The sequence below is a fragment of the Phocoena phocoena genome, chromosome 1 (assembly GCF_963924675.1).
Source record: "Phocoena phocoena chromosome 1, mPhoPho1.1, whole genome shotgun sequence".
NCBI lineage: Eukaryota > Metazoa > Chordata > Mammalia > Artiodactyla > Phocoenidae > Phocoena > Phocoena phocoena.
The window spans coordinates 164,820,395-164,838,182 of NC_089219.1; the positions used below are offsets into that span (position 1 = coordinate 164,820,395).

The following is a 17,788-nucleotide window of genomic DNA, read 5'->3' on the forward strand; positions in this document are numbered from 1 at the left end:
GACCAACTTATCCTAACGTGAGAGTCTTTGGGAGGTGGCAAGCACTCTAACAGCTTTTCAAGGCTTGACCCAGGCTCATCAATTTTTGTAGCCTTTTGGCTTCCAAGATTCCCACTGGAAATAGCCTTTACCTACCTAAAACCCACTGGACCCAGTACAGATGAACTCAGTTGAATTTTTAAGTCAGACCCACTATGACTCTGGACCCAGTCCATTTTTTAAGTCAGACTCAGTTAAGCTCTGGCCAGTAACCACCAACAGTTCCCAATGTGAAATCTGGGGATTTGGGAAACCAGCAGACCCCAAAGAATAGAGACTGCAGAGAATCCATCACGAAATATAGAGAATCCCAACCAATGGGGAATTGTGATTGCCACCAGTAGTTCCCACTGTGGAATCTGGGGAAGAATTCCAAACAAATGGGGAGCTGCAGACTAAACTGCCAGCAGCTCCCAGCATGGAATCTGGGGACAGAACCAAGAGCTTTGTTTTCCAATCAAATGGGGAACATTGGAAAGCCAGTGAGATCAGGAACTTGATTCAAAAAGAGCCTAGCTCAGAACCAAGAGGAACTTACCCATGGTCCTCAGAAACAGCAAGAAAGACATAAATCTCAAAGAGTTCAACGTGTACCACACCTGCATTTCTTATTGTCCCCAAAGCCATCAGAAATCTTCAATCCCACTGCTGCCACCAAATCTATTAAGAAACAAAATTCAACAGAGTAAATTTAAAGACCTAATTGGCTTTATTCAGTGATTTATCAGTTGGACAGCATCCTAACTAGCAAATAGAATGCAGCTCCAAGGAGCTGTGCAAGATGGAAGGTTTTTATAGAAGGGGACAGAAAAAGGAAGTTTCTATCAAAGAGTGCATTGTTTTAGTCAAGGTTACCTTCCTATGGGAGATGGCAAGGGGCTATCAGGGGGATTACCTCATTAGTGCTAACCAGGTAATTCAAGATTGACTGGTTAAAATTCACATTCCTGTGAGAGGCTGAAACTGCAATTAGGTTAGATATTAAGTCTTGGTTTGCTGACCTGGGACTTAGCCCAAGTGACTCCATTTTAAGGCCGTTGTTTCTTTTTTCCCTTTCTTGTTTTTTTAACAATGTTAATAAATTTCTGTTTGTTTTTCTCTTGTTAATCTGTCTTTTGTTATAGGGGCCCCAGCTGGAACTTTGAAGACTAGAATAAAATTATTTTTCCTCCCCTACAAAAGAAATGAATACATTTAAGCTCTCTTCCCTAACACTGGACACTTTGGTCATGTCTTATGGAGGGTAGGGACTGGGTTTTATCTCTCTCTGCATCTGAAGCAGTGACATGATGCCAATAGGCAATAAATGCTGTTGAAACATCCATTTGATGTTGCTGATCCATAAACCTTGTCTCATCTTCACAGTTCCTCAGGCTTTCTGTGGACCATTTGTGTTGTGTGCACGCATTCAGGGTCTGGGAGCTTGAGTCCTTCACTAGGAGGCAACTGCCATTCTCTGTGCTGCTGTTCACCTGCTTACTGCCACCACAATCTCATGCTTCCATTGCTTCTACTCCTTCCCATGTAGCATCTTTTCCTACAGCTCCCAATGTCTAGACCCTTTCCTTTAGATGCTTTCTCCGGGCTGCTCCTCACTCTCTTACTCCCAGACTGACTCCTCTCCACCACCCCAGTTTATCTAAATCCTTTGCTAACCACTCAGGCTGCACTGACAGTGGAGGCTCCATTTTTAAACTCTTATTGCTTTTAGAGTCTGAGCCCCGTGGTTTAGCCCTTTAGTCAGTGGTGAGCTTTATTATCTTTGGTTACTTATGTTCCACAAAAGCAAGATGAACTTCCTTATCCTGTAACCCTCCCTCCAGCAGGGGGAACAGAAAATGTGCTCAATTAATAGTAACACATTTATTTTCATGCATTGGGCCTACAAATGAGAAGGAAGTATATACGATCATGAAATATTTCTCAAGGTGGGTCTCAAATCACCTAAGTCATATTCTCCTCCACAGGGAGTAGATGGGAGCTTGTTAAAAATTCTTATTCCTGGCTCTTGCCTCAAGCCCAGCAGGGTTTTTTTTTTTTTAATTTTTTTTGGCTGTGCTTGGTCTCAGTTGCAGCCCTGCGGCACACAGGATCTTTAGTTGTGACACGCAGGATCTTTTAGTTGCAGCATGTGGGATCTAGTTCCCTGACCAGGGATCTAACCTAGGCCCCCTGCATTGGGAGCATGGAGTCTTAGCCACTCGCCCACCAAGAAAGTCCCATCCATCAGGATCTTTGAGGTTGATTCCAGGATCTGAGTTTTAACAAACTACCCCAGGTGATTCTTATGTTTACCAGTTTGAGAGCTAAAGGAATAGTGGTTCAAGCCTGGGACTTGGAACTGACTTGGAACTGGGGTTGATTCTTGGCCTATTTATTTCTCTGTGTTTCACTATATCATGCATAAACTGGAGGCAAAAATAGTCCCCACCTCAAAGGATTGTTGTGAAGATTACTGAAGAAAAGTACTTAGCATGGGGTTTGGCACAGAGTAAGTGCTCAATAAACAAGCACTTTTTTTTTTTAAAACATCTTTATTGGAGTATGATTGCTTTACAATGGTGTATTAGTTTCTGCTTTATAACAAAGTGAATCAGTTATACATATACATATATTCCCATATCTCTTCCCTCTTGCATCTCCCTCCCTCCCACCCTCCCTATCCCACCCTTCTAGGTGGTCACAAAGCACCGAGCTGATCTCCCTGTGTTCTGCGGCTGCTTCCCACTAGCTATCTATTTTACGTTTGGTAGTGTATATATGTCCATGCCACTCTCCCGCTTTGTCACAGCTTACCCTTCCCCCTCCCCATATCCTCAAGTCCATTCTCTAGTAGGTCTGTGTCTTTATTCCTGTCTTACCCCTAGGTTCTTCATGACCTTTTTTTCCCCCCTTAGATTCCATATATATGTTAGTATACGGTATTTGTTTTTCTCTTTCTGACTTACTTCACTCTGTGTGACAGTCTCTAGGTCCACCCACCTCACTACAAATAACTCAATTTCGTAAACAAGCACTTTTGATGAAGGAAATGTTTCTTTACAATCCTCGATGTTTCCTTCCATGTGGAGGGAGCTCCATTAACATAACATTCCTGGCACATCTCTACCCCATCAGTCAGGGTGGAGAGGAGTGATACCACAGTGATCAATGTGGCAAAAGCAAAACGACCATGCCTGGCCCAATTGCTTCTTTTTCCTCTTAGGAATGAACTAGCCCCAAAGAGTACAAACTCTCTCTTGTTCCTCCAGAGACAGACCGTCCTTGTAGGAGAATGGGAGTGGGGTCTCAAGGAAGAAGGTGGGGGTAGAGGAAGAAGCCTATGCAACCCTGATCCACCTTGATTTGCTCTTCCCAGCCCCAGCTCTGCTAAATCCGGATTTCAGTAGTAGGAAGATGTAGTGACATGTCTCCGGTTACTGTCACTGCCAGTGACCCACTGGAGACTTTGTGTTTCCCATCTCCTCCACTCTGGGCTTTTCAGGTTTAGAAGTCCAAGTTTGGGGTGTGTCGGTGGGGGGGGTCCATTCCCACAAGAGAATATAGCAAAAGAACTGCTGAACTATAAGTAACGGCTACTGCCTGGACACTTGGGTTTTGCTGTGCCAGGGAACTTGACAAGAAGTAGAGTTACCATCTTGGCAGGAGAAACTGACCCTGACCAGTAAGAGGAGGCGGAGCTGCTGTACACGTGGGAGTACAGAGGAATCTGGTGCCCCAGGTCATCTGTTTTGCATCTCTTGGCATCCCCTTAACCAATTTTAATGTTAAATCGACAACTTCAGCAACCATAGCCTGAGGAAGGTATGGCGCCCAGGGACAAGCGTCATCAGGGATGAGAGTATTAGTCACACCACCTGGCCACCCACTTAGACCAGCAGAGGTGTTTTCTGAGGATGTGGGATACTGAACATCAGTTGTGGCCTCAAGACCAGCTCCTGTGATGGGAGCTATAGTTTGTCCCACTAACACTTTTCTTATATGTCTGTGCCAGGAAAAGAGGTCTGCCAGCATCCTGGAGAAGCTGCTTCCAGAAACTGAATGAAGAAGTAGATTCATGCAGTGGACACTCATGAGCTGCCAGGACTTACTGTGAGGACCAAACGACTGTTCCCCTCTCTGCTGTGGGTGCTGCTGGCTGACAGCCCTCAACCAATAGCCCACCCTGGGAATTGTCCTTGACAATATCGCTGTCTTCCAAAGTCATGCCCTTTGCCAGAGGCAGCCTGAACCCTGTGACTGGCCTATATAAAAGTATAAAGACCCAGCATGCTCCAAGGAGTTGGCTGAGGCCTCTGATAAGACCGCATCATTGCTGCTTTTCTCTGCCCACCCTGCTTTCTTTCCGCTTCCGCCTATGGTTGTAGATCCTGAAAGAACTCCCTAAAGGACCTCCTGCAACCTAATCTCCAGCTCAGATGTTGCTTCCCACCATCCTGCAACAGACACCCATTTTGCTCTCACTAAACAATGTTCTCCAATCTAGCCTTTATCCACAATGAAGATGATATCTGGCCTACATCTACCTTACTCTTTACCTTATTTCTTTTTATTATATTTTTGGCTGCGTTGGGTCTTCGTTGCTGCACACGGGGCTTCTCTAGTTGCAGCGAGTGGGTCCACTCTTCCTTGCAGTGCATGGACTTATTGTGGTGGCTTCTCTTGTTGCAGAGCACCAGTTCTAGGCACACGGGCTTCAGTAGTTGTGGCATACAGGCTCAGTAGTTGTGGCTTGTGGGCTCCAGGGCGCAAACTCAGTAGTTGTGGCACATGGGCTTAGTTGCTCGATGGCATGTGGGATCTTCCCAGACCAGGGATCGAACCCTTGTGCCCTGCATTGGCAGTCAGATTCTTAACCACCGTGCCACCAGGGAAGTCCTCTTTGCCTTATTTCTGATTCAGAATATGGACAGGATTGGAGGCACTATTTATTGGACTGCTTTAAAATCTTAACAGCCATTATTATCAGAAAATCCACGAAAGGCCAGTGCACAGAGGCAAGCAGGACACCAACCTTGTCACTGTCATGTAGACCATCATTTACAGAACAAGAACCAGGCCAAGGGCCTGGGGTTCAGGGAAGCCAGGAATGGACTCAACCACAGTGAGAGGGAATTTAATTTCAGGCTTTATCCTTCATAAGCAGCCTCACCGTAGTACCTTTCAGCCAAGTATCAGGCCAAGAATTTCCTGACAATAATAAAGGACAGGGGAGAATCGGGAAGATGGCGGAAGAGTAAGACGCGGAGATCACCTTCCTCCCCACAGATGCACCAGAAATACATCTACACGTGGAACAACTCCTACAGAACACCTACTGAACGCTGGCAGAAGACCTCAGACCTCCCAAAAGGCAAGAAACTCCCCATGTACCTGGGTAGGGCAAAAGAAAAAAGAATAAACAGAGACAAAACGATAGGGACGGGACCTGTACCAGTGGGAGGGAGCTGTGAAGGAGGAAAGGTTATCACACACTAGAAGCCCCTTCACAGGTAGTGACTGCGGGTGGCGGAGGGGGAAGCTTCGGAGCCGCGGAGGAGAGCACAGCAACAGGGGTGCGGAGGGCAGGCGGAGAGATTCCCGCACAGAGGATTGGTGCCGACCGGCACTCACCAGCCTGAGAGGCTTGTGGGCTCACCCGCCGAGGCGGGCGGGGCTGCGAGCTGAGGCTCGGGCTTCGGTCGGAGGCAGGGAGCGGACTGGGGTTGGCGGCGTGAACACATCCTGCAGGGGGTTAGTGCGCCACGGCTAGCCGGGAGCGAGTCCGGGAAAAGTCTGGACCTGCAGAAGAGGCAAGAGACTTTTTCTTGCCTCTTTGTTTCCTGGTGGGCGAGGAGAGGGGGTTAAGAGCGCTGCTTAAAGGAGCTCCAGAGACGGGCGCGAGCCGCGGCTAAAAGCGCGGACCCCAGAGATGGGCATGAGACGCTAAGGCTGCTGCTGCCGCCACCAAGAGGCCTGTGTGAGAGCACAGGTCACTATCCACACCCCCCTTCCGGGGAGCCTGTGCAGCCCGCCACTGCCAGGGTCCCAGGATCCAGGGACAACTTCCCCGGGAGAACGCACGGCGCGCCTCAGGCTGGTGCAACGTCACGCCGGCCTCTGCCGCCACAGGCTCGCCCCGCACTGCGTGCCCCCCCTCCCCCACGCCTGAGTGAGCCAGAGCCCCCGAATCAGCTGCTCCTTTAACCTCGTCCTGTCTGAGCAAAGAACACATGCCCTCCGGCGACCTACACGCAGAGGCGGGGCCAAATCGAAAGCTGAGCCCCAGGACCTGTGAGAATAAAGAAGAGAAAGGGAAATCTCTCCCAGCAGCCTCAGGAGCAGCAGATTAAATCTCCACAATCAACTTGATGTACCCTGCATCTGTGGAATACCTGAATAGACAAGGAATCATCCCAAATAGAGGAGGTGGACTTTGAGAGCAAGATAGATTATTTTTTCCCCTTTTCCTCTTTTTGTGAGTGTGTATGTGTATGATTCTGTGTGAGATTTTGTCTCTATAGCTTTGCTTTCACCATTTGTCCTAGGTTTCTATCCATTCTTTTTTTTTTCTTCTTTAAAAAACTTTTTTTCTTAATAATTATTTTTTATTTTAATAACTTTATTTTATTTATCTTACTTTATTTTATTTTATCTTCTTTCCTTCCTTCCTTCCTTCTTTCTTTCTTTCCTTCCTTTTTCGTTCTTTCTACTTTTTCTCCCTTTTATTCTGAGCCGTGTGGATGAAAGGCTCTTGGTGCTGCAGCCAGGAGCCAGTGCTGTGCCTCTGAGGTGGGAGAGCCAACTTCAGGACACTTGTCCACAACAGACCTCCCAGCTCCACATAATATCAAATGGCAAAAATCTCCCAGAGATCTCCATCTCAACACAAGCACCCAGCTTCACTCAACGACCAGCAAGCTACAGTGCTGGACACCCTATGCCAAACAACTAGCAAGACAGGAACACGACCCCACCCATTAGCAGAGAGGCTGCCTAAAATCAAAATAAGTCCACAGACACCCCAAAACACACCACCAGACGTGGACCTGCCCACCAGAAAGACAATATCCAGCCTCATCCACCAGAACACAGTCACTAGTCCCCTCCACCAGGAAGCCTACACACCCCACTGAACCAACTTTAGACCCTGGGGACAGACACCAAAAACAATGGGAACTACGAACCTGCAGCCTGCAAAAAGGAGACCCCAAACACAGTAAGATAAGCAAAATGAGAAGACAGAAAAACACACAGCAGATGAAGGAGCAAGATGAAAACCCACCAGACCTAACAAATGAAGAGGAAATAGGCAGTCTACCTGAAAAAGAATTCAGAATAATGATAGTAAAGATGATCCAAAATCTTGGAAATAGAATAGAGAAAATGCAAGAAACATTTCACAAGGACCTAGAAGAACTAAAGATGAAACAAGCAATGATGAACAACACAATAAAATAAATTAAAAATAATCTAGATGGGATCAATAGCAGAATAACTGAGGCAGAAGAACAGATAAGTGACCTGGAAGATAAAATAGTGGAAAAAACTACTGCAGAGTAGAATAAAGTAAAAGAATGAAAAGAACTGAGGACAGTCTCAGAGACCTCTGGGACAACATTAAACGCACCAACATTCGAATTATAGGGGTTCCAGAAGAAGAAGAGAAAAAGAAAGGGACTGAGAAAATATTTGAAGAGATTATAGTTGAAAACTTCCCTAATATGGGAAAGGAAATAGTTAGTCACGTCCAGGAAGCACAGAAAGTCCAATACAGGATAAATCCAAGGAGCAACACGCCAAAACACATATTAATCAAACTTTCAAAAATTAAATACAAAGAAAACATATTAAAAACAGCAAGGGAAAAACAACAAATAACACACAAGGGAATCCCCATAAGGTTAACAGCTGATCTTTCAGCAGAAACTCTACAAGCCAGAAGGAACTGGCAGGACATATTTAAAGTGATGAAGGCGAAAAACCTACAACCAAGATTACACTACCCAGCAAGGATCTCATTCAGATTTGATGGAGAAATTAAAACCTTACAGAGAAGCAAAAGCTGAGAGAGTTCAGCACCACCAAACCAGCTTTAAACAAATGCTAAAGGAACTTCTCTAGGCAGGAAACACAAGAGAAGGAAAAGACCTACAATAACAAACCCAAAACGATTAAGAATATGGGAATAGGAACATACATATTGATAATTACCTTAAATGTAAATGGATCAAATGCTCCCACCAAAAGACACAGACTGGTTGAATGGATACAAAAACAAGACCCATATATATGCTGTCTACTAGAGACCCGCTTCAGACCTAGAGACACATAAAGACTGAAAGTAATGGGAGGGAAAACGATATTCCATGCAAATGGAAACCAAAAGAAAGCTGGAGTAGCAATTATCATATCAGACAAAATAGACGTTAAAATAAAGACTGTTAGAAGAGACAAAGAAGGACACTACATAATGATCAAGGGATTGATCCAAGAAGAAGATATAACAACTGTTAATATTTATGCACCCAACACAGAAGCACCTCAATACATAAGGCAAATACTAACAGCCATAAAAGGGGAAATCAACAGTAACACATTCATAGTAGGGGACTTTAACACCCCACTTTCACCAATGGACAGATCATCCAAAATGAAAATAAATAAGGAAACACAAGCTTTAAATGACACATTAAACAAGATGGACTTAACTGATATTTATTGGACATTTCATCCAAAAATAACAGAATACAGTTTCTTCTCAAGTGCTCATGGAACATTCCCCGGGATAGATCATATCTTGGGTCAGAAATCAAGCCTTGGTAATTTAAGAAAATTGAAATCATATCAAGTGTCTTTTCCAACCACAACACTATGAGACTAGGTGTCAATTACAGGAAAAGATCTGTAAAAAATACAAACACATGGAGGCTAAACAATACACTACTTAATAACGAAGTGATCACTGAAGAAATCAAGGAGGAAATCAAAAAATACCTAGAAACAAATGACAATGGAGACACAACGACCCAAAACCTATGGGATGCAGCAAAAGCAGTTCTAAGAGGGAAGTTTATAGCAATACAATCCTACCTTAAGAAACAGAAAACATCCCTAATAAACAACTAACCTTGCACCTAAAGCAATTAGAGAAAGAAGAACAAAAAACCCCCAAAGTTAGCAGAAAGAAAGAAATCATAAAGATCAGATCAGAAATAAATGAAAAAGAAATGAAGGAAACGATAGTAAAGATCAATAAAACTAAAATCTGGTTCTTTGAGAAGATAAACAAAATTGATAAACCGTTAGCCAGACTCATCAAGAAAAAAAGGGAGAAGACTCAAATCAATAGAATTAGAAATGAAAAAGGAGAAGTAACAACTGACACTGCAGAAATACAAAGGATCATGAGAGATTACTACAAGCAACTCTATGCCAATAAAATGGACAACTTGGAAGAAATGGACAAATTCTTAGAAAAGCACAACCTTCCAAGACTGAACCGGGAAGAAATAGAAAACATAAATAGACCAATCACAAGCACTGAAATTGAGACTGTGATTAAAAATCTTCCAACAAACAAAAGCCCAGGACCAGATGGCTTCACAGGCGAATTCTCTCAAACATTTAGAGAAGAGATAACACCTATCCTTCTCACACTCTTCCAAAATATAGCAGTGGGAGGAACACTCCCCAACTGATTCTACGAGGCCACCATCACCCAGATACCAAAACCAGACAAGGATGTCACAAAGAAAGAAAACAACAGGCCAGTATCACTGATGAACATAGATGCAAAAGTCCTCAACAAAATACTAGCAAACAGAATCCAACAGCACATTAAAAAGATCATACACCATGATCAAGTGGGGTTTATTCCAGGGATGCAAGGATTCTTCAATATATGCAAATCAATCAACGTGATTAACCATATTAACAAATTGAAGGAGAAAAACCATATGATCATCTCAATAGATGCAGAGAAAGCTTTCGGCAAAATTCCACACCCATTTATGATAAAAACCCTGCAGAAAGTAGGCATAGAGGGAACTTTCCTCAACATAATAAAGGCCATATATGACAAAACCCACAGCCAACATTGTCCTCAATGGTGAAAAACTGAAAGCATTTCCACTAAGATCAGGAACAAGGCAAGGTTGCCCACTCTCACCACTCTTATTCAACATAGTTTTGGAAGTTTTAGCCACAGCAATCAGAGAAGCAATGGAAATAAAAGGAATCCAAATCGGAAAAGAAGAAGTAAAGCTGTCACTGTTTGCAGATGACATGATACTATACATAGAGAATCCGAAAGATGCTACCAGAAAGCTACTAGAGCTAATCAATGAATTTGGTAAAGTAGCAGGATACAAAATTAATGCACAGAAATCTCTGGCATCCCTATACACTAATGATGAAAAATCTGAAAGTGAAATCAAGAAAACACTCCCATGTACCACTGCAACAAAAAGAATAAAATACCTAGGAATAAACCTACCTAAGGAGACAAAAGACATGTATGCAGAAAACTATAAGGCACTGATGAAACAAATTAAAGATGATACAAATAGATGGAAAGATATACCATGTTCTTGGATGGGAAGAATCAACACTGTGAAAATGACTCTACTACCCAAAGCAATCTACAGATTCACTGCAATCCCTATCAAACTACCACTGGCATTTTTCACAGAACTAGAACAAAAAATTTCACAATTTGTATGGAAACACAAAAGACCCCGAATAGCCAAAGCAATCTTGAGAATGAAAAACGGAGCTGGAGGAATCAGGCTCCCTGACTTCAGACTATACTACAAAGCTACAGTAATCAAGACAGTATGGTACTGGCACAAAAACAGAAATATAGATCAATGGAACAGGATAGAAAGCCCAGAGATAAACCCACACATATATGGTCATCTTATCTTTGATAAAGGAGGCAGGAATGTACAGTGGCGAAAGGACAGCCTCTTCAATAAGTGGTGCTGGGAAAACTGGACAGGTACATGTAAAAGTATGAGATTAGATCACTCCCTAACACCATACACAGAAATAAACTCAAAATGGATTAAAGACCTAAATGTAAGGCCAGAAACTATCAAAGTCTTAGTGGAAAACATAGGCAGAACACTCTATGACGTAAATCACAGCAAGATCCTTTTTGACCCACCTCCTAGAGAAATGGAAATAAAAACAAAAATAAACAAATGGGACCTAATGAAACTTCAAAGCTTTTGCACAGCAAAGGAAACCATAAACAAGACCAAAAGACAACCCTCAGAATGGGAGAAAATATTTGCAAATGAAGCAATAACAAAGGATTAATCTCCAAAATTCACAAGCAGCTCATGCAGCTCAATAACAAAAAAAGAAACAACCCAATCCAAAAATGGGCAGAAGACCTAAGTAGACATTTCTCCAAAGAAGATATGCAGACTGCCAGCAGACACATGAAAGAATGCTTAACATCATTAATCATTAGAGAAATGCAAATCAAAACTACAATGAGATATCACCTCACACCAGTCAGAATGGCCATCATCAAAAAATCTAGAAACAATAAATGCTCGAGAGGGTGTGGAGAAAAGGGAACACTCTTGCACTGCTGGTGGGAATGTGAATTGATACAGCCACTATGGAGAACAGTACGGAGGTTCCTTAAAAAACTACAAATAGAACTACCATATGACCCAGCAATCCCACTACTGGGCATATACCCTGAGAAAACCGTAATTCAAAAAGAGTCATGTACCAAAATGTTCATTGCAGCTCTATTTACAATAGCCAGGAGATGGAAACAACCTAAGTGTCTATCAACAGATGAATGGATAAAGAAGATGTGGCACATATATACAATGGAATATTACTCAGCCATAAAAAGAAACGAAATTGAGCTATTTGTAATGAGGTGGATGGACCTAGAGTCTGTCATACAGAGTGAAGTCAGAAAGAGAAAGACAAATACCGTATGCTAACACATATATATGGAATTTAAGGGAAAAAAAACGTCACGAAGAACCTAGGGGTAAAACAGGAATAAAGACACAGACCTACTGGAGAATGGACTTGAGGAGATGGGGAGGGGGAAGGGTAAGCTGTGACAAAGCGAGAGAGTGGCATGGACATATATACGCTACCAAATGTAAAATAGATAGCTAGTGGGAAGCAGCTGCATAGCACAGGGAGATCAGCTCGGTGCTTTGTGACCACCTAGAGGGGTGGGATAGGGAGGGTGGGAGGGATGGAGGTGCAAGAGGGAAGAGATATGAGAACATATGTGTATGTATAACTGATTTACTTTGTTATAAAGCAGAAACTAACACACCATTGTAAAGCAATTATACTCCAATAAAGATGTAAAATAAATAAATAAATAATGAAGGACAGGGACTTCCCTGGTGGTGCAGTGGTTAAGAATCTGCCTGCCGATGCAGGAGACACAGGTTTGAGCCCTGATCCGGGAAGATCCCCCATGTCCTGGAGCAACTAAACCTGTGCGCCACAACTACTGAGCCTGGGCTCTAGAGACCACGAGCCACAACTACTGAAGCCCACACACCGCAACGAAGAGAAGCCGCTGCAAACAGCGACGAAGACTCAACGCAGCCAAAAATAAATTAATTGATTAAAAATAATGATGAAGGACAAGGTCTTCAAATGCACCTGATAACCTCATCCTCTGACCAGTCATTAGCAATGGGGTCTAGTGAAAATAACATGGGCTTAGGACAAGAATGACCGCTGTCTGAATCCCGGTTTCCCTATCGTGATCTGAATGACCCGAAATAAGCTCCTTAACTTTGCTGAGCCTCCCTTCCTCATCTATTAAATAAAATAAGAAGAACCTTGCAGAGTTGGTGCGAGGATTAAATAAGATAATGTATGTAAAGCTCCTAGCACAGAGCCTGGCTTTCAACAACTGACAGGCCTTAGAATTTTTCCATAAAGAGTTTTTAAGCATTTCAGTGTGATGAGTTATGACTGGTCTCTCTTAGCCAATTCATTTACCTCCCACTGTGCCATTTCTAAATAGGGAGACTATTTACACTTGGGCAGAACAAGATGTGAGTTTTTGGACAGCTATGTAGGGCAGGGAGACATGTAATGAGCATGGCTTATTTTTAACCACCACTTCTACATTTTGGACGTCACTATTTTGATACAGGTTGGCCCTTCCGGTAAAATGATATTTCCTGCTCACCTGCAAAGGGTGAGTTATATAATGCCACTTGATCTCAAAGGACAGAAAGCAATCAGCTCCAAACAAAACAAGGTGTTGAAGCACAACTTAAGGACATGTGAGAACAGGAGACCGGAAGGCCAGGGCTGGAATGGACAAGATGGTGACATGGCCAGGACTAGCATCTTTGCCGGGACAGTGCCACCCTAGAAATGAAGTCTCCTTGGTTCAGCTGCAATTCTTGAGTCATTTTCCCAGAGTCCATTAAAAGAAAGCAATGCCAGTAATTCAGGGAAATGCTTTACCTCAGGGGGAGGATATGCTGGAAGAAAATATCAAAGGGATTAGATAAATTGAAGTTTAAGGCTGCCACCAGGGAACGCTCACTCCTCTGCCCAGCTCTTTGGTACCATATCCTTCAGGCTTCTGTTGGCAACAGAATCCTTGACTGGAGAGCCCATTGGCAGACCCAGTGTGTCCCCACATCCTCTGGCTCCAGATTTGGAAAAATAAGAAAATGAGCCTGACCAAGAGAGGGAGCAAGAAAAGCAAGGGAGCCTGCTAGGGATCCTGAACCCCCAGCCCCACCTGAGCTGGCTCCTTGGTGAGTCTGTGGGGCCTTCAGACCAGACGAAACTGGCCTCTGGAAGGACAGACCCACCCAACCACCCAGAGAGTGGCCTTGCCATCTGCTCTGGTCTGGTTTTCTCTCGAGCACGCTGCACACCAAGCTTTCACCTGAACAAATCCAAAATTCCCCTGAATTTTTACTCTCTGTCCCCAACTTGTTTTCTCCTCACCCTTTCACCATCTCTCCACCTTCTACCAAGAAACTGCTCTGAGAAAAGAAGTTTGAAGTGAATTTTCTTCTCTGAAATCTCCTCCTCTGGGATGGTCTACTGGTTAACGCTCATCTGATTGCACGACGGAAGGTTTTGTCCTGTGTTGAAGGTATTCCCATGCCCTGGGGATGGGGAGGGCTCAGGTGCTCCAGAGGGCTCTGGTGACTCTGAGCCTCCTGCAATCACAGCCCTGGCCGTCCACACGTGGGACTGACCCCTCCGCTGCCCTCGCAGCCCTTTCCCTCCTGACTACATCAGTGTAAGCATCAGATGGGGTCCTTGGGCAAAACTCCCTATGGCAATAATAATAATAATGCCATCAGTTGAGCACGATGGCGCATAAGGGCTTCTCATCCATTATTTTATTTAATCCTCACAACACCCCTATAAAAGTAGGTATTATTGTTTTTCCATTTTACAGATAAGGAAACCAAGATTTGTAAAGGACAAATAACTCGCCCAAGTTGTGTAGTCAGTAAGTGGCAGTGCCAAGATTCACCCTCAGTTCCAGTCGACTGCAGACCCTAAGCTCTTAACCACACTTAACTGTGTGGAGCTCCAGAGGCTTCTGAATACGAGGAGCCAGCTGTGCACTTCAGGTCCAGTGCCCCTTCCCCCAGAGAACCCTCATTAGTCCCACCCCTCCCACCCTCCAGCTCCCCTACTCCCAGGCCACGTCTTGCCCACAGCTGCCCTGCTTCATGTGCTGTTGTGTCTGCTTCCCTCAGCAGAGTGAGGATCTCGTATGGCCATTGAGAGCGAGGGCTATGTCTTACTTGTTCTTATATCTTTGGACCCTGTGTAGAAGCTGGCCCATAGAGGTGCTGAACCTAAAGGCTTTGAGGTTTTCCCAGAGACTGGAGCCACCGCGTAGGCCCTTGAGGGGTGCAGGGTTGAGGAGGCAAGTGGGATGAAATGGGACCAAAACTCAGCCTGCCTGGAGCTGCATCCACCCAGAGGGGGTGGCTTTGTTTTTAGTGCTCACAAAGGGCCCCATGAGATAACTCAGCCACTGTGAACCGGGAATTAACAGTTTGACAGCTGGAATCCACATCATACAGCTCAGATGCTTCCAATCTAGTTTGGTTTAGGAAATCCAGTTGTTAAATTTCATTGATGGGGATGCTGTGGACTGAATGTTTGTATCCCCTCAATTTTATATGTTGAAACCCTGTCCCTCAATGTGATGGTATTAGACAGTGGGGCCTTTGGGAGGTAATTAGGGTTAGATGAGGTCATGAAGATGGGGCCCTCATGAATGGGATTAGTGTCCTTTTGAGAGTCACAAGAGAACTTGTGGCTCTCTGCTCTCCACCGTGTGAGGATACAACAAGTCAGCAGTCTGCAACCCAGAAAAAGGCCCTCCCCGGGACTCCGCCTTGCTGGTACCCTGACTTCAGACTTCCAGCCTCCAGAACGGTAAGAAATAAGTGTCTGTTGTTTATAAGACACTCAGTCTATGGTACTTTGTCATAACAGCCCAAACAGACTAAGACAGGATGTGCTCTGAGGTGCCTGGTTTGGGTCAAACCACTTAAATTTTTCAAGATAAAGGTCTTGATTAGGTCAAATTTATTCTCCCTCATCTTGTCTGGGAACTTGAAGCCCCAGCGAGGAGCATGTAGCTGTGAGTTTTCTGAAGCAAAGCAGCTCAGGCCTGAGTCTCTCTCTCATCTCAGCTGACAGCTCAAGCTTAGTTCCTTTCAATTTCATGCATGAAAAATAGCATTTAAACTAGTAAACCCTCATCCCAGCATAGTCTTACATTATTCAAAACCAGAATAATGATCCTTTAAATAGAATGGTAGATTTGCTTCTCTGCCACCATGTCCTTACCTTCAAAAATGAGAACCAGCGTCGCCAACAAGAGGCTATTTTTAGGTATTTCCATAGTTTCTGATGAAATCAGCTAAATATAAAAGGTGTTGGTTATTCATTTGATGACTTGTGCCAACCAGGAGTGGCAGGTGTCTCCTGGACACCAAGATAAAATTCAGCCTCTAAAGCTCATTTCGGCTGCCAGGTTAGCCCAGGCACCTGACACAGGGCAGAACACGGGCTCTGGGGCCAAACTCATCAGCCGGATGCCCAGCTTACCACCGTGTGACCTCACTTTCCTGACCTCAGTTTCCTCACCTGCTAATATGGGGAGTGTGATGGCACCTTGCCTGTAGGATTACGATGAGGGTTTAGCAAAATAATCCCAGTGAGGTACTTAGCACGTTGCCAAGAATGTCGAAATGCTTAAGTGTAATTAAAACCATTCCCTTTTTGAAAAATCGTCGCCGTCTGAGATACAATTAAAATTATTCCAGAGAGATTCGGCCCTTTTAAAAATGCTCTCAGCAGAGTTAGTCTTGTAAACTGTCAGAAATTGTGCCTGACTTGTCTTTTAGAAGCCGAGAGACTGTAAATAAGTTCACTGTGTGAGCCTCAGACAGGGGGAAGTTGTGGCCCCACCCATTTTGTCACCCGTTTGTTTTCCCAACTGGGAACACTGGACAACTGGACGGAAGAATCGATCCATTTATCATTTTCACTCACTCACTCTCCTGCTTTTGTTCTTCACGGTGACCCCCAGGCGTGCTAAGTGGCACCGAGGTTCCTGCCGTGCCTGGGATTCTCTGAGCAACCAGACCATGTGGTCTTGGGTAAACGCCATCTCAGCTCAACTCGTCCCTGGAACTGATGGTCATGGGGGTCATCATCTTGGGGGTTCTGCCCCCCCCCCCCCGTGGGCAGTACTGGAGGGGAGCACACCTGAGCCTGGACCAGGTGAGCTGCTGAGTCAAAACGCAAGTACCAGAAGGAGGTACTCTTGGCCCCAGTTTGCCCAGGAAAGTCCCAGTTTTAGGACTGAAAGTCCTGGGCGAACTGGGGCAGCTGGCCACCCGAGGAGAATCCTGGAGTTCCTCTCATAGGTGGTGCCTGTCCAGAGGCATTGGTCATGTCAGGGTAGGCAGTAGCCCAACAGCACTGACCCCAAACTTTCCGATGGAGTTGTCATAGCCCTTCAGAGAAATCAGGGTTAGTCCCCAGCCTCTGCTATGTAAGATCTTTGATGTACTTAAGGATCATGTTTATTACGTCCTTCCGTTTTCTCCAGATTGAATAATACCTGTCCCTTGAGGCTGTGCACTCACGTCATAATCCCCTTGTCAATCTCCTCTGGGGTCTTTCCACGATGGCCCCCAGCCTTTCTGTTTGGAACCAGAGAAGGACCAAAGGCTCCGGGAGTTGGGTTCCTCCCCTGGGTCAAACTCTCATCTTTAGAATCCAGGGGGTGGCATGGACTGCAGTTTCAGGGCCCATGAGATTCTAAACCCACCTCGTCCAAACCTGAGTGTTCATCACAGCATCCAGTTTAGCTCTGGACGTTCTTAGGGGTGTGGGAGGGTGAGATGTAAGGCAGAAAAATGTCTGACCCGGGGTGAAACCAAGTCAGAGTGGGGGGACTTTCTCCAGAGCACCCCCTTCTTCTCTTCCTTACCATCCCTCCCCCAACCCCACTCTCCAGGGCTCTTAGCAGCCCCCTGTGAGGGCACCTGCCCCCGTGACACCTCCCCTGAGAAGCCTCCCCAGCCCCTCCCTTCAGCCCTTCAGCCCCTTCTATAACCTCCTGGTGTTCTCAGAGGTTGTACCACAAAAATTCACACAATAACTGTCTTAAGACTATACTCTCAGGGATCATTTCTATAGTTTGTTACCAGAGGAGTTTCTCTGAACATGTAGAGCACAGAGAATGCAT

General features: G+C 44.8%; 1 pseudogene; it reads left to right on the plus strand.

Annotated features, from left to right (window-relative positions):
* Window positions 1–17,708: 17,708 nt before the first annotated feature.
* Window positions 17,709–17,788, plus strand: LOC136141151 (small nucleolar RNA U3; annotated as a pseudogene).